Here is a 24747-nt window from a genome sequence, read left to right on the forward strand (position 1 = left end):
GTCCTTTACATAGGCTATAGTAATTTTAGAGATGAAAGTAAATTTAAAGCTCATTTTGGTGTGGAATTAATGGTGTTTCAGATACTTGGCAATGTAAACTGTTGTTTGATCAAATTCAAAAGACTTGGTGTCTTAACAAGTAGTGGGCACCTGGCCTTCTGGTGCTGTCTGTGAGAGAAAGTCAGAGAACCTTTCTAGAGAAGTAAAACCCTTCTCTGTCTTTCACCCAGCCAGGCTCTTCAGCCTTCAAGCACAAGCCTTCGGACAATGTCCATGGAGCCTCCACTCCAGGTCTTCTGAAGGAGTCCTCCTCCTCATGTCTCTTCTGAACACTTGCTCAGTTCTTTGCCCCAGCTCTGAAAACAATGTTTTTCTCTTTCCAGTTCCATGACCAAGTCATGAAACCCTCATTTTACCACTTCCCTCCCTGCTCAGAAAGTGCCAGTAACGTAGTAACTTGTTATGGGCTGAGAGCCTCACCTATTTATAGGCTGTGAGATGAACATTTCCAGAGGGCCTTGTTATGTCTTTTGCGCAGAAGTTTCCATGCCATGTCCGAGTGAATTGGTGTACCGTCACACTCTAGCGCAACACACTTCATGAAGTGCTGAACTGGCTTTTGCAATAAAGTATATTATATTTACATAGCCACTAACATTAACTTCTCAGAAGTTCTCCTCTTCACAGAAGATTTCTTTACCTGGGGTACAGGTACACAACTTGATGCATAGTGTAATACAATAATTTCATGGGTAAAGTCTGTTATCCTCGGCTATGGCTTAATAGCTTTTTCTTTAGAAGACAGATTTTCTTGGTTTTATCCAAGACTGGGGCTCCTCACACTAAAGAAAGACACGTGCCTTCAGAGAAGACAGATCACACTGAAGATAGATCTTTAACCCGTAACTACCACTCTCACACAACAAAAGAGTGGAGCAAGGGATGCTCCTGAAAATAAGCAGTGGCTGATCACACACCCTCAGTGCATGGAAGTACCTTCTCCCACTGAGCTCAGATGGGCCCAAACAGACTCTGCAAAGCCGACCCGTCGTGCAGCTCTGTCGTTTGTTCAGCTGTGTGTACGAGTCGGTCAACTCGCTTGCCTATGAGGTGCAGATATAGCCTCTTTGTTGACCTGTCACCTGCCATCTACGTGTGAAGGACCTTCCCCATGCTCGCTGCACCGAGGACCTCTGTGTAATGCTGCGCTCCTCATGCAGGACAATCGCATTGGCAGTTAGCACTACAATCTTTTTCTATGAGGTTTGTCTTTCATTTTCCCCTCTCTGTGTTACAGAGGAAGAGCCACATACTCATGAAGCCTGGTTGGCAGTGGCAGCCCTCCATCCCAGGGTATGTCTGAGCCCTTGCAGCCAGTTCTCCTGCTCTGCTCTCTCCATGCACCACAACAGCTGTTGTCCATGTTCTGAGCTAAAGACACACAAATACCCCGCACCCATCTTTGCACCGCAACATTGATTCTATGAGCAAAGAAGGAATGATGCTACAAGAAGAAAGGAAAAGCCAAAAGAAGACAAGCAAATCCATTTTTCAGAGGTCATGAAAAAGCGAGACTCCAAATTATTTCTGTCTTCCAAAATGCATCATTCATTTTCAACGTTTTTTATTTATTTCTTCAGTGCTTTTCTGGAAGAACACAGCGGACCTCTTATCTAAGAGTTATGCAGATTCTAAACATGTATTGGATTATCTTAATCCAACAAAGTCTTAATCTAAGACTTTCTTTCTCAGGATATTACGGACATTTGAAAGTAGAAGAATCTGGATTTTAAGACCTGTTATTAGGAACATTAAGCGTTATGAGTTCAGGTCAGTAACATTTACTGCAAGTAATTATTCACAAGTCTTTTTAATAGATTTTTAAATCCCAAAGAAACCTTTATATGAATTCCAGCCTTTCCTAAACAGCAGATATTTTACTAAATTAAAGGCTTTTTATAACTGAATAACGACTCATGCTTATGTAAGCATTTTCAATGGCCTTATGCATTTTGTTTCTGGTATAATTCTTCTAGTTTCAGCACTAAACTTTCTTATGACCACCTAGTAGGCTGAAGAACTCTCTATTATAACAACACTTGTGTCCACCAGATAATGAAAGTTTCTGGACAGCACACTTGTTAAAACCAGTGTGCCAGGTGCCATGCCACTAATATTGTAGATAGTAGTAATGAATAACTGAGTTTTGATCAACTTTATTAACATTATCTTCTAGTTTCATTCAATTTTTGGTTTACTTGCCCCATTCTCCCAAGAGCACTGATCAGTTGATGTACATCTTGGCCCTTCTCTTAAAGCAGATACAAAGGTTTCCTCCGGCAGTATCTCCTGATGGAAGGGAGCTACTGCAGAGCTCATGGAGATCCCTTGCTGTTGCCTGGAGGACAACCTCCTCTTCCAATAAGGATGAGGAGATACTGCTCAGCTCCCAGCACAACACCCAGATGAGGTTCTCCAGAGCTTCTTTGCCCTGGTTTAGTGGCAAATGTCTTTTGGTGACAGAATTCTGCCTGCACGCAACAGTGATAGCTCTTGGAGGTCATCACAAGGGAGTCATAGAAACTCACCCTGGGCTTTTTGCTTCTATGTCATGCCTAGTAAGAGACCTACATGTCAGTCTCTACTCTCTTTCAAGCCTATATATTCATTTTAACTTGTGTGAAGCTGCAGCCAAAGAAAGAATATTTTTTCTGGCATCCAAAATTTAATGATTCGCCCCATAAATATACCACTTTATGAACCCAGTATATCTATCCAGAGATCTTCAGATTCTAGTAAATAAAAATAAAATACACACACACATGCAGACATATCTTCATTCCTGCTTGTATTCAGAAACCCTGGATTTCAGTGACACCAAGCAGTCAATTCAGTGGTTCTCCTGTTACACTCTGGAGGCTGTGACTATTCCTGTCTTTTAAGAAACAAGGTGCTGAATATACACAAAAAGCAGCTCCACAGATGAGTAGAATGTCTAATACTTGCAATCTTCAAAATGTTTGTGCATATGAACTACTGAACACCTACTCCTGTACTAGAGACACATAGCAAGGTTAAAAGTATAACACACCAATGTACCCTGGAGGTATGAAAAGATCTAACCTTGTATGGAAGTCCTCAGTAACTGAGAAAGTATATAAAAAGTAAAGACAGATTTTGTATTACTTACTCATCTCCTTTTCTAGGCTTAAAATAAGATTTATAACTACTACACAAACATCTTCCTGACATCTTGACACATAAGACAAACTATGCTAAGAGAAAAACACATTCTAAACAAAGAGAAAAAAATACAGATATAATCAATCATACTCAGTTATAATTTAACTCTCTAGCACTCCAACTTCTTCTCCCTCTCTCACCCAATGTAGGGATGATTATAAAAATCTCTAGCAAATTCAAAATCAACAGGAGATACTTTGGGTCTTATCTAACCAATGTAAGATTTGCCAGGAAGCTAAAAACCAATGCACAAGAACATTGTTGTTGAAATTCTAACTACAAAGCAAAGTCCCCTGCTTTCTTGGGCAGTTTTGGTTCTCTAATAAAAAAAAAAGCAGACAAATTTCTTCTCCATCAAAACCCTCTTACTATTCCTGTAATTCCTTACTCTCTCCTGGCCAACCGATTCGAAATCAAAAACCATTGTTTTAGAAAGTATACAAAAACCCATTTCATAGGAACATAAATCAAGAATTGGAAAGAGAATTTAATGAAAGCAAAACATATTTAATAAGACCACAATTTTACTGAAAATACACAATTATGAGACTAACGTGTTTTCTTAGGTGACAGCTTTTAATGGTTTTAAACAGACTGAAAACAGTCTTAAGTAAACACTCAGTTACATAGTTCTTTCTGCAATTCTTTACAAGATCCAAGTAATTTTACCCCAAAACTCATAAATTTTGCAGTCAGTTAAATCTGCATTTCAAAATTTTAATATCTAATCTTCTGAATTAGTGCCACCAGTAAAAGACTTGAGGATAAAATAATCTTCTGTTGGCCTTATTGTTTTCTGACAAAAGTTTAAGATCTGCAAAATACCTTATTTGTGACATACCACTGTCTTCATATAGAATCCGTATGCTTCACAGACACACAAGAAACTGGGCAGCTTTCCTGAGCAGCATCTTGACCCTATAGGACCACAATGTGGGAGACCCATTGCCTCGCTACCATGACATAGGAAGGCTCCATATTTCAAACAGACTCTTCAGTAAGAAAGCAATACAGAGAAGTACCATGACTATATTTCCAGCCATTTTGTGGCAAATTAGTGTTCTACTGCTTCCATTGAATTCTTTGCCCCAAAGTACAGTCTTCATGCAGGTTTTGTGAAGATTACTGCATACCAAATCTTCTTCTACTATTTCTACTTTGGAGACATAACAAGGGAAGAAGGGAGGTGATAGAGGCTACTCTAAATGTCCATAAGATTTCCAAAAGCCTGCTGAAACTATTTCTCCCTGAAGAGAGTTTCCAAACTCATTTCACCATCCTTTCAGTTTCTTGCAACCCCACGTCAGCTAGTAGAATTGCCCATTTTGCACAAGAACCACCTTCGTATCTCAGTCTTCAGCACTTTTTAAGCCTGCTTTTTCACATACTTTCAGTCAAAACATCATTGTAATTTTGAAGCAGTCAGAGGCATCTTAAGAGATGAAGCTCCTCTGTGCAGACAGCTTCAGTGTTTCACAACAGTTTTATCCCCAGCAGAATTCAAAACTCTGTCAGTATAAAAATACTTAATATCTCCATGAAACACCACCAAAGAGCCTCTGCTTGGCCCCATGCCCCAGACCTGTCAGGGTTGGAAACCCGCAAGCCCTACCGCTGGATACCTGCCAGAGGAACCAGGAAAACAAGCTGTCTGGAGTCAAAAGAAGGACAAGAGGAAACCCGATTCATGGGGACCCAAGTGTCACAGGCAAGTCAGGCTTCTGGGTGTCCTCTCCAGACCCAGCCGTACAGGTGGAAAAGGTTATTGTTGCCCAGGATTTTCCTACCTGAGCACCCCTCATTCATTTAAACCAAATTTAAACAATCAAGCCTGTTATTCCCCATCCACCCCTTTGATTTGCCAGGATTGATGTTGCAGGATGGGCATTAGGGAGCATTTGGCCAGGAGCTCACCCCGGGAGGCAGCCTATGGCAGAGGAGCAGCAACAACTCCTGTCATCAAGCACAGCGGTCCTGGGAGAAAATATCTGTTTGTGGCTTCCACTGAATCAGAACCATCTCCACATAACATTTTAATTTTGACAAAAATCAATAAATTCTGCTGAGTAGGTGTTCTATTGATTATTTTTTTTCCTAACCAGCTGTACAATTGCTAAGAAACTGATGCACTGTCAGACATTTCGGTGACTAAGTAATGAATAATTGGCACTTAATCCAGCCAACTGCCACATTAGACAGTCTCTGAAAGCCTGTTCACAGTAAATACTGGTTTTGAGTGGGGAGTTGCAGGTACAAATATTCCCAGTGTGAGTTCCTTGATTCTTTCTTCCTCAACTATTGCCTCCAAATAAGCTCATCTCTCCTTTACGTACGTTGCAACATTTTAGTTCTGTGACATTTTCATCCTGTGAGATTTTCAGCTTAAAATATTAAATCCCACAACACTTGCCTACAGAGGTCTTTATAATCACTCATCATTCACAGGTCTTTATAATCATACTAAAGTGTTTGATTCTGCCCAGAGAAGTGCCTAGGAATAGTTATTGTGTGATAAATGACTACCTGTCAATTTTCCTCCAATCAAATCACATATGCTATAGCCAGTGACGTATTCCACAGCTAGTGCCCACAACCACACTTGTGGCATTATTTGAAACTTCCCAAGAAGAGCAAATAGACACAGAATTTGAGGTTTGGATATCTGGAACCATCAAATTCACTTTCTCAGGAATATATTGTTTTTAAAATTCCATTCCTTAGGCGCACTCAAAAAAGTGTTTAATGATGAAAAATTTAGTACTATATTGGAATGAGTCCAAATGATTATGTGAAGTGAATTACCTCTCTGCTTATGTCTTGCGTAGAAGAGAATATTGAATGGTATATAAAAAAAAAAAAAAAAGACTATATATCTGTTGGCTTGAATGTTCAATAGTTCATATTTGTGTTAAATATTTAGGAGAGTGAAATCTTCCCTGTATGGAACAGAGCAGCCTTGGCAAGGAAGAAGACTCTCTCTCCAACTATCTTACCTTGAGACATTTGTCTGCCACATATATCTAATGTATCTGGTTAGGTTAGGGTGTAAAACTTTCCTCCCTCCAGTTGCTGTAAGAGTGAACAAACCCTGCTACTTAGAGCAAAACACAAATCTCGCTCCATGCACACCTCCTCATCTCCATTATTTTTAGTGCAAATGTTTGAAGCAGTTCATTGAAGAAAAAGCTATTAAGGAACAACAAGCCTTCATTTCCTTTCAGCTTGCAAGGTAATTAGACTGGCAAAGCAGTTACACTGTTAATTTATTCCTGGCAGATAAATTAACTGCTTCTTTGCAGACACTGGAGGAATGACTCATGTCATTAACACAAGTTTATTAACTACAGTCTTTCCCCCTTCCCCGCCTCCCACCTCCTTCTCCTTTGGGCATAAGACTAAGACTGGAAGATCAGCTTCACTGCGGTTCACAGTGTTTTCAGGCACCGTCTCTGTCTTCTATCCCCAGACCCAGAGTTCAGCCTCACCAACATTTGGGAGCGGCTTCTGCTCCCGGTGCAACCGATCAGCTCCGCTGGGACCCTAGCCAGGGCCTTAATCCGTTCATCGTTTTTCATGGTCATAGCAGTCAGCTAAATATCAGCAATACCTTCCACACCACAGCAGCACGTCTGCCAGGAATGTTATTAGGATCTGATTTTTAGGTGTTTTTACACAAAACACAGCTAGGAAAGTTTCCTACAGACTGAAATTAAAGGGCTGCGTCCTTCAAGCAGTCATTCACACAAGCAGCCCTTACCTGCAATCTTCATCAATGGCACTATTCACATGAGATTTTATGGTTTACGGGATTAGACACTGTATGTAATGTCTCAGGCTGAGACGCAGCCACACACCCGCACATGGCTGAAACGCAGCCACACAGCACAGCCCTTCTACCCTCTCTCCATCAGCCGCTGAGAGATTCGGAAATACAAATATTAAAATTTAAAAAAAAGTGAACAAACGGAAGTTGCCTTTTAAATCCTCTATTTCGTCACCGCTCAGAAAAAGCCAACTGCTCGTGAGATGTATGCAGTCTCCCTTTAAGCCCACCATGATGAATTCAGCCTTCACACAGGCCTATGTTGTAAATTGTGGTAAATAAATTGCTGCTAGCTGTACATAACCGGTTAATTCATTTTCTAGGCTTGCCAATATGACATGTTTCAACAAGACTTACATTCAGTTTTTGAAGGTATCATGTTAATATGTTTGTATAATTTTTTTCTTACACAAATCCCAGCAGAGACGGGGACCATTTTTAAGGACCTCCATCATTGCAAATGCCACTTTATCTTTGTCATGGGACCCCTGCTTATCCGCAGGCCCTTTGGTTCAGCAAAATTAGCCTCTTGCCACATCAAGAAAATTTCAGGTTCTGTTGTTTTTTAGGTTAAACAAGATGCTATGGAAACCAAGTAGAACCTGTTATGCTGGCTCAGGTCTGCTGGCATGGTATGTGAGTTTCAGGTGCTCACTTAAATTAGCAGGGATGACGAAGGAGGCACTTGTACCTTAACTCCCTCCAGCCCTTCTGGGAGTAAGACTATTAGAGCCTGCATTTCTCTGGTGACACCACCACGGCATAAACATTAATTCTCTGTGAGTTAAAATCTTGGTTACCCTGTCTCTCGAAGGAGGTGTTCACCTTGTCTGCTCTCAGACACGCTTCTGCAATAGAAACACTGCAGTGGGATTTGTAGCGGGTTCTCAATCCATACGCTGCTCGCTGCCACCGGTCCCAACGGTCCACCCCAGTGCCCTGGGGTATGCCAGGCACAGCACGTCTCTGACCAAACTGCCCCCCAAGCTAGACCAAAGGAAGGAAACAGGAGATCCCTTCGTTACTCACAGGAGAGCACCGGGTGCTGGTGTGGGCAGTGTCTTTGCAGGGAGAGCCCTTTCTGGACCACCCCTGCAGGTTCTGTGGGATCCAGCAGCAAAACCAATCTCTAACTCCGAATCTGAATGTTCTGATACCCTCAGCATTGCCCAGAGACACCTGTACAACCAGTGTTAAAACCAAACCTTTCTGCCCTCCTTTGATACCTAATTCTACCCCCAAATTCTAGTTCTGTTGACCTTGAATGATAAAACACCCCAACACTTAGTGCCTGCCATGATCATACCTGAGTGCTAGCCTAGGCTACATGTGTTCTTTATTTACTCGTTAGCATCAATAAGAGAATTGGAAACAAAAGAAAAGAAATGATGCTGAATACAATAACCTACAATGCACTTAAAAAAAAAAAAAATTAAGCACCAGGCTCCAAAAAGATTCACAGTCATTTGGCATAAAGCCAGCACCAGATCATGCCAGGGTAACAGGATTACTGCTTGCACTGGGATTAGGGCTAGGCTGAGACTTAGTATTAAGGAAAGCAGCCAGTGAAGAGTTTGATTTATGGTAAGGAGAAGGCAATATGAATAGCCTATGGGTTGGAAGGTTTAACTTTAGCTTTTAGGTTGAGCAGGGTTTAGGGTTACTGACAGTAGGGTCCAAATTTTGATGTGAAAATTGCAAGCCAGATCTGAAAGTTGCAAGGACTATGGTAAGACCTGTGTGTGAGGACTAAAGTTTGGTTCAGGTGTGAGCAGGGCTCATTTGCCTGTGGGTTGGCGTGAGGTAACAGGGGCTGGACAGCAGGGACATGGACAGTTAGAACGAGAAGCAGAGAAAACTGCTGCTGTTCACAGGAGGGATGAGAGGGCTGCTGCTCCCCTCTTGCGAATGGATTAGGGAAGGTTCAAAATGTGAAGTGTGGAAGATGGAGGAGGTAGGTGTATTGCCTGCTGTCCTAAAGTAGCAGCATTATCAGGATGGAGAATGGCTTATATTTGTATTGGTCTGGGTAGGGCTTACTGGAGCAGGTCTGAGGATATTACCGTGTGAGTCTACAATACCTTTTTAAATCAGACCTACAATGTGCTTTTAAATTTAATCATCTAATCATTCCCACTTACAATGCACTGGGCTGTACTGCATGCAGCTTTGGTGCATGTAAATAGAATCCTTGCACAAAAAACAAACCCGAAAGGCCCCCTCCAAGTGTACTCCCACGCTTGAAGCAGACATGTGGGTCTGTAATTCTGTCTTGCTAATGCACCAAGGTCTGCAGGACAGTCTGTTCTTGGAGATTCCTAAACAGGTTTTAGCAGGACATCACAAGCTGCAAGGGGAGGCATTGTTATTCAGATAGTATTGTGGGTCCCAAAACATCCTGGCCAGATAAACTGCTATGCAAGGACCTGAGAAAAAGCTGACTTTGTCACAGAAAAGGTCTTGCTTGTATTTAATGTAGCTCATTAAGAATGTAAACTGGATAGAGGCAGTTTGGAGACTGTAGAAAGTTAAAAGAAATGCCGAGTCAATGTGAGATATCCATAACAGATGTGATAAAACCTCTGGATGTAAAAAAGCAGTTTTGCATAGCACATAGGAGCTTGTAAAGAGTGATTGCTGAGGAGAGACAAGTGGAGAAGAAAACTAAGGAGAGATCAGGATCCAACATCAAGGAGCATTGCTAGGACCTGAGAAACCACGCAAGAACTGGGGATGCTCTATGGTGATGTGTAAAATCTGATCAGAAATAATTTAACTACAGTTTTGCTTATTTGTAACAGATACAATGTTAATCTAACATGTCCTATAGCTGCTGATAATGAAGTTACACCCTGGCTGACTGGCGACTGTGTGTCACTGTATTTGCACTTTGAAGAGTGATGGCAGAGCGCAACAGCTATTCTTCCACTGTAGGGATTCGCTTGCCCCCTCCCTGAAGAGCTGGCAGCTCTCTCCTCGTCTGGCTGGCTCAGCTGGTGAGCCATGGAGGCTGCAGCACATCTGGAGGCTGATGCAGCTCTGCCTGCCCCCAGCCTGGTGCTGGCTGGACCGGATCCCATGAAAAGCAACAGTATTTTCCAAGAACTCGAGGAAAGCAAATGCCTGGATGCATTCATACTCATTTCCCACTCTCATTACCCAGAAGTAGAGAGTTTGGACAATAGCTTCAGGTATCTTTAACACAACTTTAACACCGAGACTCCCAGGAACCCATTGTTCATGTCTTCTTCCTGAAACAAAAGGATGTCCAGGAGGCCTGGAAGCAGTTCATCTGGGGTGTCTTCCTGCAACAGCTGCTGTATTTGGAAGACTAAACCCACCATTCTCCCACACAGTGTCTTTGGCCAAAGACCAAACTCAAAGGTGGGGCAGCAACCGTGGTGTCACTTGTAGGGCAGGAAAAGAGGAGCCAGAACAGAGATAAGGCAAGAACATATGCAGCAGTGGAGGCAAGGCTCATTTCTGCATGGTCCACTGATATGGAAAGCAAATGTGATCAAGAGAAGGGCAGAATAGCTTACATGTTCTTTTTCTTGTCCAGGTAGATATTTCCGGGCTACTGTTATCTTTACAGCTAGAATTGGTGCTGGAGTCAGGGTTGCAAAGAGCAGGCAACTGAAGGTCAAAGTAAAATACAAGGCGCTCTTAGTGGGAATAAGGACCAATGCTGAAATTAAATTCTTCTTGCTGTAACAGGCATCTCCCCAGCCCTAGGCAAGTCTAAGTTCAGGATGGGCTTAGACGTAAGGCTCTGGACTGGAAGGGTCAAATTGCTAGGACATTTGCTGGATCCTGCTTGTTTTTCCTTTAGTTTCAGACTTGTGGAACACTTGTGAAGAAAGGCTAGGGTACTCCATAGGGTTACAATTACTGAAAGCAGGACCAGCTTTGTCATGAATGTGTCATGTCCAGAGTGGGACGGAGATTCATACTGAAAAGAGAAAATGCCTTAAGGCTAGTCATGGCAAGTCCATTTCAGTAGCTAAACTGATTTTTATGTCTCTTGAACAATTATTTACACCCAAGATTAAGACTGGAAAGGGGATGAGAGTTACGGAAAACAGGCTGAAGATCTCAATTTAGTGGTGCAAGGTTCAGTTACAGAGGATCAGATGTGGGGCATGTGCGAGAATGGTTTCTTTGTTACTCTAAGTTCAAGGGAGAACTAAAGAGGAGAGGAAGCTCTGGGCTATGTAATTAAGCCAAGATTCAATTGAAGAGCTAGTTTGATTTACAGATACTGAAATGCCTGTGGACTGGACTACCACCAATAGGAAAGTATGATTTTTCTTCTTGTTTGGATAAGTTGTTTATTATTATTAAGCCTGTGGCTAGGGTTGTGGTTATGTTTGTAGTTAAAGTTGGGTTATAGAAAGCAGCGACTGCAAGACTTGGATCTTGTCAGGCCTAGCAGATTAGGATGAGGAAGCAAACTCCTTATGAATACATCTGCTACTGGGACGTGTCTTTTGGTAAAACTTGCACTAGGAATGTGGTTAACACGTGGCTAGTGGACAACAGTGGTGCGGAAATAGTTCCTCTCTACTATTCATTCTAAATTTGAGTGTTTTACAAGACTCATTGACAAGACTTTGGCTAAGGCTAGTCCTATATACTAAATGTATATAGTTCTACATACTAAAATTTTAACTTTACTCCAACCCATAAAGTTAGGCTTTAATCTTAACACAGAGAGGCTTAGCTGGAAAAAAACCAAACTGTAAGCTATTCTTCCCTTCTAGCAATGGTCCTCATTGTATGAGATCAAGCCTTGAAGACCATAGCCATGAATTAATGTCTTCAGGTCCTGCTGTTAATAACTCTACCAGCCCTAGCACAAGACAGATTATTAACCCTTTACTCAAACACAGAAAATAAATAAAGTACACAAACACACATGCATCATTTATATATCTGTGTATAGCCTTCTGGAGGAGGCTGAAATAATATGAAGACCATTCACCACCTCTTGCACATCCTAGACAGAGTCTGCATGTTCTTGGATTAAGCCAAACTCGTAAGGGCCTCGTACTCAAAAATCCAGATTCCAGTTATAGAAGGAATTATGAGTCTACAAAATCTACACCTGCCTGATTCCTAGACATGGCATCTTTAAAGATCCAAATAGTCAAACTAGTATTTCAGGCTCTGCTGCTTCCAGCCTTAAAATCGATTGTATCTTTGAAAGCCTTATGCAGGCTGTAGAGAAGCACAAAATATTCTTGCCTCCTGGCACAAGCCTGTATCTTAGTCCACAGTGCCTTCTGTATTGCACCTTTAAACATCATTCTTCTGGTCCTGCTGTCTATTACACTAACCCAATGTTTAGACATAGTTAGGGTCCCAAGATACTTATCACAGCTTGAAAAAAGAATGAGCTCTTCCCCTCTGGCTACCAGTCCTGACCCTAAATTGCCACATAGATACCTGCTTTCCATCAGGCCCTGCTAACCATAACCTCCACCTTAGCTGCAGGCCACACAAAGACACAAAATAGTCTTCTCTTATGAAACCAGACTATAACCTAGACCAGAGCAATATTCCTTCTGCAGCCAAAAGCCTAGTTGTCCAACCCAGCCGTCCATCACCTTAAGGAGAGGCCAAGCACTGACCCCAAACTTAACTATAACCCCTGACACTGCCATTGGAGCCCCGCCCCAGCCTCCCTCCAAAAGTCATTTTTATCATCCAGAAATATCTAGCATTTGTAGCTCTGACTGGTCTGAAGCCAAAGTATAGCCTTAACTACACCCCACGTGAACCCTACCGCACAGAGCACTCTACATTATTAATCTGTCTTTTCAGGCACCATTCCTCAGTTCTAAACATGAGTATCTGGCCAGACCTTGTGATAAAATTACCTTTTCGGCACTCATCTTCCAAATGCAGATCCTGCTCTCAGTTCCAACCCTGGCACCAAATAAAACTCAATGACTGCTAACGCCTTCAGAAGAGTTTTTAGTATCTGCTGCCTCCTAGAACCAACCCTAGGTGCATCACTTTAAGCCTTGCAAAGTCTGCTAGTAGAAACAAACTATTCCGTCCCAGACATCCAGAGCCATAGACTGATGGTATTTTTGGATCATGAAGGTGCTATAAACTAGATGATGGAAGCCAGCAGATTCCAACCTGCACCAAAACAAAGCATAAATCTGTGATTCTGTCTCAGCATAACCTTCACCAATAGCCCAATGAGATTTTCAGGGTAAGCAATAAAGCTGAGCATTCTGTACTTCATATTTAAAAAACTCAAACCCAGTACTAACATTAACGTAGTCAGAGACCTGTCACAAAAGGCATGCTCCAAATGAGTCATCCTGGAAAATAACTTAGATTTCTTGTAGGCTACGGTGAGGAAACAGGAGTCACGTCCAAGCAAACAAAACTCAACACTGCTGCCTACTTAGAGGGATCTTTTGCACTGACATATGGCAAATGACATTGGCATTTGAGGGAAAAGGGGTGTTGCAGCGTTTCACAGACTGGTTTTGCTTCTCTTGAGTTTGCAATGCAAATATAGACAGTATCACAGGGAATCTCAGCAGTATCACAGTTTAGGTAGCTTTGGTATTTGCACCCATATGGATTCCCAATCATTTTTGTTACTGTGATTGCAGGCAAAACTTGAAGTCGCTGATGATGGGGGTTATTTCACTTTAGGTAACATGTAGATAATTATACTGCAGATGTCTAGACACTCTGGAACTCTTTTATATCTGATGGAGGGAAATAGGTACTTTGAAGGAGCAATTTTTCTGAGTTAAATTTAAAAATCTACTCTCAGGTGACATGAATCTTATTAATGATGAATCTTTTTTGTCTTCAACTATCTCTGTCACTATGAAGACAGCTGAAGGTGAGTAGCTCAGATGTAGACATCTATGTTTAGTCAGATAAATCTTTTAAATTTGCTTACTAATGTGCAAGATCGGGATCTTGAATAATCAGCAAATTTCCATACATGCTGCCTTTATGGCATTATGATTTATAGCTTCATGAAAAGGACTTTCAAGGGTATAACATAACATGGCACTTCTTGTATCTGTTCTAAGGAATATTTTTTTTTATTATCTCCACTTCAGAATTAAATCCACCTATGAAACAGGAGAATCCATTCTAATTAAAAGTTTATAATAATTACAAAATTCATTTAGGTCTGCTAGTCAGGTGGCAAAGACTGGCCTAGCAAGGCTGAGACTCAGCAGAGCAGTGGCAATTTATAGCATATGAGCATCTGGCCTGGGATCTCTTTCCTCCCACCTCATGAGAACCAGAGGAAGGAAACCTGAAGATCACCACTACCAGGAGTGGCTACATTTCATAAAGTCACCTTTAGGGAATGCTTCAAAGCAAAGAGTCCAGCTTCTGGGAATTGTAAAAATGTTCCTCTACTCTTTACTAGGGTTTAGTCAACTGTTGTATGCAATACTTACTTCTTACATAGTATACTTAATTACTTAGCTGAAAAGAGCCATCTGCAACACTATGATCAGGGCTTCTCAGCTGATACTTAGAAAGTAATTCTTTGAATGCTCATCCTTTCCCAGCTGTGGTTGATTAAACAATGAGATTCAATATAATGTATGGGGGGAGGACGGACCGCCCCTCCTTCCACAGTGTGTGATTACGGGATATGCAGCTGTGAGAGTGAATGGTTTCCAAGTATAAACTTAGTGCCTATTCATTTGCCATGGACCAGTCAGGAGGCTGATTCACAGTAATAAGTATATGTAATATAGTGATATTTCAATTCTATCGTACTACCAAAGGCATGTAGTTTCTCTGTGAATGACAGTTAAGCTAGCCAACTGTATTTTTACTTAGTCTTCAGTGCCCTACCACAGCTTTTTGCTTACTTTGCTACCAATTAAAAATCCACACCCCCTCCAAATATCATATTAAAATTGTCATATACAATACTCCAAGCCATACTGTCTTACTGAATATTCAAGGAGGGGTGAGTGATTGCCTGTCGTTGGAGCCAAGAGTCACACTCCATTTATTTTCCAGGAAGCAGAATTAGCTCCATATGAATATTCAAAACTCTACCCATTAAATGAGTGCTACAACTATGTGAGTTGCTACAGTGCAGATTGAGTCAATGTGCCTAAGCTGGCTGGCTCAGGTGCTACCTATAAAGTACCTGAAGTAAAACTGAGCACAGGCTGCAAACCTTCCTTAGACCAGGAGTAAATGCTCTTCGATGCCATGCTACCACAGGCATGCTATCAGCTATGCCCAATTAGCTATCCGAAAGCTGTATTTATCTCCTTTCTGCCTTCCTACCACAGCCTTCTCATCTCCTTTTTTTCCTAATTTAAATGGATTAAATGAAGAAAAGATAAACTAAAAGAATGGAACTGTTCATGCACTTTTAAATCACAGTCAATACTTAACTGAGGAACTGTTGTCCTATATTCAAAATACACATGATGTTCCTTTCAGAAGAGAAATCAATCTATTAAGGAGAAATTTAAAGTGCCCTTGGAGATGAGGTGTGCTTCTCCTTGTTTGCTACATGCAAGAGATCTTTCCTGGCTGACAGTGGTAAGTGGGAAACATTTCTTCTTCCCAACCCCTTTTTAACCAACTCTCAAACTGTCCTTCATAGTCATGTAGAGACATAGTCTGTTTGAATTTAGATAACCTGTGGAATATAGTACAGAGCTTGTGAACCTAAAAACCAGCCAGTATCTTATTTTTTAAGATTGCCAGAGGGATTACAAGAGTTCAGATAATTAATTTAAAATTGCTCTAAGGCGAGCAAAGTTAAACTAAAAGCAAATAAATGCACCTGTTTACAAAATCCAGACAAAGAATACAGGTGAACAGTTTGTAGGAGCAAATATACAGGAACAAAAAAAATTATATTTCCACCTAGAGTTTGTGTGATGCTTAAGAATGCCAGGCCCTGCCAGAGCTGTATGGCAGCAAGCAATGATGGGTGAGGAGAAGGACCAGGGTGCTTCTTTTATGGGTCAGTAAATGGCGAAGTGGAAGCGAGGAGAGGAAAATGCCTTGAACACAAGTGACTGACAGAGGTCTGGGCTGTGGAGGGAAATCCTGCTTCCCTTCTGTAAACGGAGACTGAACACTGTATGCGAAGTAGTCCTCAGACAGAGCTGCTGTGAAGCATCCTCCAGATCGTCTACCATATTATATAGACTGTGAGATATCTTTAGAGTTAGGACAAGTACACTGAGGTATTACCCTAGTTATTTAGACTGGGTTTTTCTTTGTGCCCAGGACCCATTAACGCATCACTTGTCTGTTTTATTCTGTGTACGATGGAAATTAAATTACCATCATCAGGTCATGATAACAAACATTTTGATTTAGAGCAAGTACTGAGGCGGCAGGTTATTACTTTCTCTAACACAGTTTCCCAAACATTTATTTACAACATATTGATTATAGTTTTCAAGGCAAGTCCTGATTACAGATTTGTCTGGGGTTCAGCAGGTACTCTTTGTTTAAAATTGCCATCTGAAGAGACGCCTACTTAAAACTCCATGCAACCAACTTTCAAACAGACTTGGCAACATCATCAGTGAATGTACCCCATTTCAGTTTCCCTGCTTTGGGGAAAAGCACTGAAGTGCCAGGGTCCTTGTGTGATTCAAAGATTATCATGATAACCGCGGAATAACTTGATGCTAACTAATATCCCAAAATCACTCTTGGCACACGCCAGGATAAATACTTTCATTTGTTTTTATGTTTATTTGCAGAAGCCAAAAGCAGTAAGGCAGTTCAAAGGCTTTTTAAAGACAGAAATGAAAGAAACACACATTTAACCTACTTAACTAATCTCTACGTATCTATCAGACCAGCTGTACCTGAGTATTTGTCATTTTCTTGCATCCCTCAAGATATGAGCTTAGGAGAGAGTCTCAGCTTCTCAAACCTGTTATTTCTTTTCTTTTCAATTTCCAGGTCCCTTCTTGGGGTTTCCCCAAAATTGTATTTGCAAATCTTCCCCTTGCCCTTGAATCATACTAATCTGCAGTTTATTATTATTTATTATTATTATAATGCATCTCCCAAATTCTTGCCTGGGTGATAATCAGAGAAACAGCCATCTACAGCCTTTTTTAAGACATATTGTGGCAGTCATACTCTGGGACATTATTACTGGATAGTTACCCTGCAATGTCTCTATTGACAGATGTTTGGATAAGGACAACAGCTGGTGTCCTTGCATCTGTGGGGACCATTTCTGCAGGGCCATGCTTCAGGTCCCTTATTCATATTTTTCTTTGGCCTATGCAGTCGTGTTACAATCTTCTTTCATGTAAAAGTATTTCCCCAACTTTACTATGAGCTTTGTCATAGCTATTCATCTAGGTCTTTTTTAGGTCTCATTTTAATAAAAAAACAACTTAGTAAGTAGTGTCATTTTCAAATTCAAGAAAGTCTTATCAACTTTTATCCATGGGCCCAGGGGCAATTTATGATTAGAAAGCAGAGCTCTGATTGCAGAGACGGTTTCTCCATTTCTCTTTTCTTACCAAAGTCTTTTGGGTGTTGATAGAGAAAAAGCAGTGCTTAAAGGCAAAGTGGCAAAACACCATTCAAAGTTACAATTTACATTTGTTTTCAAGGGAATATAATTTTTAAACTTTATAGTTTTAGATCCTACTTTAAAATTCGTTCAAAATTTGTTGTTGTTGTTTTAATTAGCTCTATGCTCCATTCTCATACTTGAAGTATAAAACCCAAAACTATTCAAATTTGTGGAAATGCTAACAATATACATTACTTTCCTTTTTTTCCCCATGTACTACTACATTCACATTTAAATATGAGCTTTAAACAAAAGTGTATTGGAAGTGAAACACAGCTGAGCATTCACTGTTGAAAACTGAACAAGACTGCTTATAGATAATTTAAAAGTGCATGCATGTTATCTTTGGCTTCCTCAGGAGTTATCAGAGAGATGCCAGCTAGTTTGTACCAACTATTTCAAAGTAATTTAGTACATAATGCATCCTAAACATACGACAGTGTGTGGGAAAACTGGCATTTCTATCGTCAGTTACTATCTAAAGGAGGAGGAAAAAAAGTTATGACAACTGCTCGTCAAGACATTTATTCCAGTGACATCTGCCAATGCTGAAGTGAAAAAAGAGCAGCATCAACAGTGTGTTCTTAAGATGTGATTTAGAATGTAGGCAGTGATGGTAAGTGGTAGAAGCAATTTCCTCCCATTAATATTACTAATTATTTTTTTTTAAGACCCATGATGTATTGACTTTTAGTTTTAGCTTGAGCATATTTTATGGAGAAAAGCTTTCTGCAGCCATGGGAGAGCACAGAGTGAGGCGTACAGTGTAGCACTGCTATGAACAGAGGGGAGTCAAATAATAGGAAAAAATTTCTGCGCTCAGTTTGTGACTTATTCCCCTACCCATTTTAGTAATAAATAAGGGGAGGGGGCATCAGAAGAGATTTTCAGTCATGCACACTGCATATCAAGCCATCCTTCTGACCAACTCCCTAAGCGAGCATTTACTGTTACTCCAAAGAGATTGCTTGATAGGAATTTTCCAACCTGGAGCAAAAAAAAATATCATAAGTGTTTCTGCACTATTAAGGAAAAGGAAAAAGAAAAAGACACAGTCCCACATTATCTCCTGCCCTGTCCCCACCTGGTGTCTTTGCTGTTCCTGATGATGGCGATGACAACGAAGATGACTCCTTGACTCTACCTGAACAGGTATCCAGAAAGTGACTGGAATAACTTGTCAAAACAATAAATACCAAACTGTGAAAGTAAATAACAAAGGGAATATGTCAGCCTTTGTATGGCAAACACAAGAACTGACCTCTAGGAAACTACAGATGGGTAAGAGCTTTGAATGAAGTGGCTAGTGGCTATGAAGAGCACAGCAGTCCATAGTAAGCCTTGATGCACAGAGCTAAGTTTGGCATTAGCTATGCTGTTTATTGTACAAGACCAAATGCAAGTCAGCAGGTAAGATGCCAAGGTAGAGGGAAATGAGCAAAACTGGACCTGTTCCTATTTCTTACGGTGTGCAAGTTCATCAATCTTTGTGCCACAGCTTCTTTTTATATAAAGATGGGGGGGGGGGGTGTACCCACCCAACCAAAAAATCTTCCCTTATGCTCCTTTATAAAACAATGAGATCTATATAGGAACTTAGCAGGCATCTTAGGGTAACAATGATCTCACATAAAATACTAAAAAAGAAGAAAGCAGCACAGGAAAAAAGGCAAAAAAATGTCACAAGTGGATCTGTAACACAAGCTGTTCCGGCGCAGTCTGTGACTATCATCTGCAGATGACAGCTCTGTATCGAGCTTCAAAACCCCCATTCTCAGTTGTTTTCTGCAGTCTTCTGGGATTGCTGGAAGTTAGGCAAACAATCGTAGTGAAAACCTTTTTCTTTTGCAAGGAAAACTGCACTTAATGCCTAGCCAGGGCTGCCTGCCTTTTGTCACTCCAATAGGAGGATGAGCACCTTCTCAACCTCCAGTCCTGCCATACAGCATGGAGCATCCTCCTCTTTCCTCTGCTGCAATGGTCTACATAACACGTCTGATCCATCTGCCACAGCCACTGAAAACTGTGGCCCTACCCACGAACCAAGATTTTAATCCCAGGATTTTAATTCCCGCAGCAAAGCTTGGCTGTATATGAGGACACTAGAAGAGAAAGCCTGCAGTTTTCCCCAGGACATGGCTTTCATTTCCAGTTACATTTTTTTTCAGTTGACATTACACCTATGTTTAAGGTTTCCAAGAAAGAGAGATGCCCAAGGAAGCTTTAAATGAGCTGGTTTATGTATCAGAAGTAGTACGGGTGTAGATTTCAACTTGGTGTAGCTTGTGTGTACAGGGAGTCACCGGCAAGCACAGGCTGCAGTCAGTGCAGGCTGAACTTCACGCTGCTGCACTCAGATAGCATCTACTGAAAAGGAAATGCACATTTCGGACTGAAAGTTAGAAACAATTACCTCGGCTGTAGCAGGCTGCTCTACAGGAAGCACTCAGACATGTAATACTGTGGCACGTAAATAAGTCTAGCTTGCCTACTGGTTGCTGTAGCTCAAAATTTGTTCAGTGTAATACACAGGTCTGAGGTTATCTTTTCAAAGGACCACTGAATTTTTTGTTCTTCTACACCAGAAGGTATAAAAAGGCAACGCCCCACAGATTTGTAAGAGGAAAAACAAAAGCTGCTTAAAACTCTGTTTTCTTACTCAGCTTCACATTTTACCACCTTGTATACTTTCCCAGAAGCTACTTATCACCTGAATTTATATGCCAATGTCAACAACAAAATTAGGGCCCTTTCATTTCTCCCCAGAAAATAGAAAACAAACATTGTAAATTGCCCATCAATTACTCAAATGCAAATGCTTGAAGTTCTTTTCCCCTCTGCAATTATAGAAGTTGTTCCATGCAATAAAAGGTTATTAAGGCAATACTTAATGGCCTTATTCATAATTCTAAGCCAGCTTCATTTAAAATTTAAACCTACCAGGCTGTTTGAATGTAAATCGTGATGCTCTAGAGTATAAAAAAAAAAGTGAGAAGACCATAAATTTCAAGTATTTTCAGACATGTCTATTCCCATCATTTCTGTTACATCAGCTTTACAGCTCACTCTCTCTCTCTCCCAATTAGATCATTCTTCTAGCAATGCTCTCAGTGTGTTTTTTCCATTCTTGTTTGAATAACTCCAAATACTACCGTGGCGGGGGAGGAGGGGTTGCCTTTCCTGGAATCTGCTTTTACTTATCAGTATGGACATCTAAATGGTCTCAAAGCAAAAATGGATGCTATCATCAGGCCATAACAAGACAGCCTTCTGAGATCATTAGGCAATAACTGACCACAGCCTTTCTCAGTACAAGCACCTTTAATCCTTTCCTGTTGAACCTTTGGTCTGAATTACGAGAGAGGTTGTGGGTTTTGTTGGTTTTGGTTGTTGTTCTTTTTTTTTAATGGTGTTGTGAAAGGCAGAAATCAACCTAGTAGAACCCAGTTTATGATTAACTTAAACCAGACTATGTAGACCTTATCTCAGCCCATAATTAGCGTGGTTATTTTTTTGAATACCGCCTGGTAGCAAACCTGCACACACAAGTAAATAATTTCTCCCACTCTGAAGCCTTTGCCAACTTCACTTGAGAAGCATCTAAATTATTTGAGCTAAGAGATATCAGCATATGAAAAGGACAGGAAAATAATAAAACACTTTAATTTTTCTTTTGATCTCAAGAGCAGAAAGGTTTCCAGGAACAGGGTATGATACGGTTCACCAGTTTCAGTCTCACAGACAGCACATCTACAGTTGAAAAAGGTTTTTTGATTCCATTCCATTACAAATCAATAAGAATTGCTCCACAGGGGGTTCAGCAAGTACTGCAATAAATCCAGTCAGTTGCTAGGTAAATGCATTTATTTTTGTCTTCTAAATCAGTTTTTTCTTTTCTGGATGATCTTTCTGTGCAAGGAGCAACATGAATGAACAAATGAATGTTATTACAGCCAGGGCAATCTTTTTATTCAGATTAAGTGTGGACTTCTCATCTTTGCTGCTACAGACTGATGAGGTGAACTATGGTTTAAATTTCAGTGCATACTTTATCTCTTCCGTCCATCTCATATGAAATACAGAAATTGAAGACTGACAGTGGAGTACCTCTAGTGTGCAAGTGAAGAGAATGACAATTAAGCTCCTTTTCTGAGGGATGCTGGGACCCCATGTTCAGGGCTGAGCCTTTAAGAGAAAGGCCTCAAAGATCAGAGGTTGATTCTTCCTTCCTTATTTATTAACCAGCAGGAATAGCCAGATAGACAGAGGACAAAGCTACATCCCACAAAGGAAAAAAGAAGTAGTAAGAAGAGGGACTGCATTATTTTTACTACTTAGAATAGTTATTATGCTGTAACACAGAAAAATACTATTTTTACAAGACAGCTGAGAAGTACTATGTAGGACCTAAAGTCACTAAATTTATCTCTGGACCCAGAGCAGTATCCTAAAGAATACTTTAAGAAAGTTTTTCTAATTCCCAAAGAAAGTACCATAGGGTCAGGTTTAGGTGCAGTGGTAAATATCTGCTCCTCTGCTCCTAATCACTCTTCACTGAACAATGAAAAGGATATGGATTGCAGATTTCCTTTTGCCTGCCATAGTACTGCTGCTGCAATCACGTTATTCCTTTTGAAAAATGAAAAACTTAATTCAGTCTACGTGAGGAAGGTACGACTGGAAGCAAACACTGTATGAAGAAGAGCTCACATTGCTCAGGATTTTATTTTTTTTCCTTAATGATCCCCAAGATCCATACCCAAGTCCAAATCATTTTGAAATCTAACTGAAATGAATGAACACCTTCAGAAAATGCCCTGAGGAAATGCTCTATGGAAGAGGGACAGAACCCACAGGATGCTACAGTTGATGTGCTACAAACCATAAGCACATCTTACCTTTAAGGTTTTCAAAAGCCATTTTTCAGAAGCAAAATGAATGCATATTGAATTCTATAGGGGGATTAGGAATATTACAAAGAGAGCTTTTTTATTAAGTAACATGACTACATTTCACAAAGGAAGAGCTCTAAGCTCTCTGGTCAATTTGCTGGTGGAAATGCAGCCCCAGAGGTATGTGAGGCATCATTCAGCACATCACCAGTGTAGCCTCACTTGTCCCAGTTATTCCAAAGATCCAACCAAATTTCAGGGCTCTGTGACACACTGTCCTCAGAGCGCCATGGTTATGTCATCTCACTCCCTGACTCCTTCAAAAGATGTTGGCATATGGGCATTTGTTTCAAAGCTTTCATTTTCAAACGCTTCCATACCCATGAGTTGATAGCATTATGAAAAGCAGAGCTGGGAGAGAGAAAATGGTGTGACCTTCTTCCTTCCCACAACACTCTCTTTTCTAACCACTACGTACTGTAGGCAAACCCGAGAGACCTGCATGGCGCAAGCGTGTGGATGACAAACATTTCCAGGAAGGCAATGTTCTTCTAAGGTACCAGAACTGGTTTTTTACTTTATTACATGCAGCTGGAAGATGTTGCAAACAAGATACCCTAGACATGACTTTTAAAACATGCTTTATGTGGGACATGGCAGCAAAGCTGAAGGTTAAGGCATCTTTCACACCTGACGTGTTAGGTGACCTGTGACAGTGAGAGAGGAGGAAGAGAGCTCCAGTACACAATAGAAAACCTATCTCATACCAGGCTGTTTCGGTATGGATTTTCTTCTTGGTTGTAATCAAAATCCTCCCATTAACTTGTCAGGGATACATGATATCTATGTGGGGGCGGTCAGAGCAGAGTTTTCCTCCTCTGCTTGCACCAGAAGCAGCTTCAGTATTTAGCAATAACGGTATTCTCGCTGCTGTTTATTCCAATTATGGGACTAGCAGCCCAACAGGTAGCATGTCTGGCAAGCTAGACAACGATCTTGCTACTATCATCGCCATGGGCTGCACCTCAGAAAAAGTACTGTATTGCATTATGCATGACTATTTGGAGGTGCAGTTACTGGTGGGCTTACTACACAGCCCGAGACAGAGGAAAGCAATACAAGTGGCTCCTCCACCTCTGTGTCCCTGGACATGGGTGGGTAAGTCCTGGAAGTTCCCTTGTTTGCAGAAGAAATCTTACCAGAACTTGCCTCCAACTATTACTTACGCCACAGCTTTAATTACTCAGTTTTGCCATTAAGCCATGGGCCATCAAGTTTTAATGCAATCTTACGCTGTTGATTAAAACATTGTGTTATTTCCTGAATGTCAAACAACATATGACAATAAAGGAGGCATAAAAGATTAGGAAAACAAATGTTCAGCTACTTCTGTGCTGAATGCAAAGCATAAATGGCTGATCTTTGAATGCTTTTGCATTTGCTTGAAGCTTTGTAACATGAAAATTGACGATCGTAATTAGTTTGCCTTTCAGAAGAATGAAATTTGAATATTACTGAATCCTCCTGGGCTCTACAGCCTCCAGCTAAAGCGTATTAAGTTGCTTTCTATGGCTCTCATATTAGTGCTGGTACTGTATTTTTTTAAATCAAAGACTGAAATAACCCAAAACCTCTTAGTATTTCTTAAAACATGTTCAGGCATGCTTGATGAACAGTTGTCTTATCTAACATGGACATCCTGAAGTTATCCACGTCATCCTGGGCTCCACTTATACTCAATAGTGAGCTACGGGTACCTCAAGAGAATGACTCATAAAGAGATGTAAATAAAGTGGGTCTGATGAATTACCTTCTAAAGGGGCCTTTTTCTCTCCAGTGCTGTAACTACAGCTTAGGGTAATTACCTTAGACTTAGCAAGGTGATGTTCAGCTACACACAGTAGGGGACATGTATTTTCCATAGGATATATATATTAAAGCACTTCAGACTAAGAAAAGATCTTCAAAAGCATAGGAGAGCTAGCTGGCTTCAAATTTGTTTATTGCCTCAGTCTTTTTAAATATTCTAAGTATATTATTATCTTCCCTCCTGATACTCTCGCAGTCATGTCTGCCCCCAGCTGAACCAGGGACCAGAGGGAACACAAGTGCCATCAATTTCCCTGACTGAGGAATTTCTGGACATCATCCGTAACCAGGACTGAGAAAATAACCCCCTGAAGAACAGAGAGATTCAGGAT

This window comes from Accipiter gentilis, chromosome 15 (genome assembly GCF_929443795.1).
Source record: "Accipiter gentilis chromosome 15, bAccGen1.1, whole genome shotgun sequence".
Taxonomy (NCBI): domain Eukaryota; kingdom Metazoa; phylum Chordata; class Aves; order Accipitriformes; family Accipitridae; genus Astur; species Astur gentilis.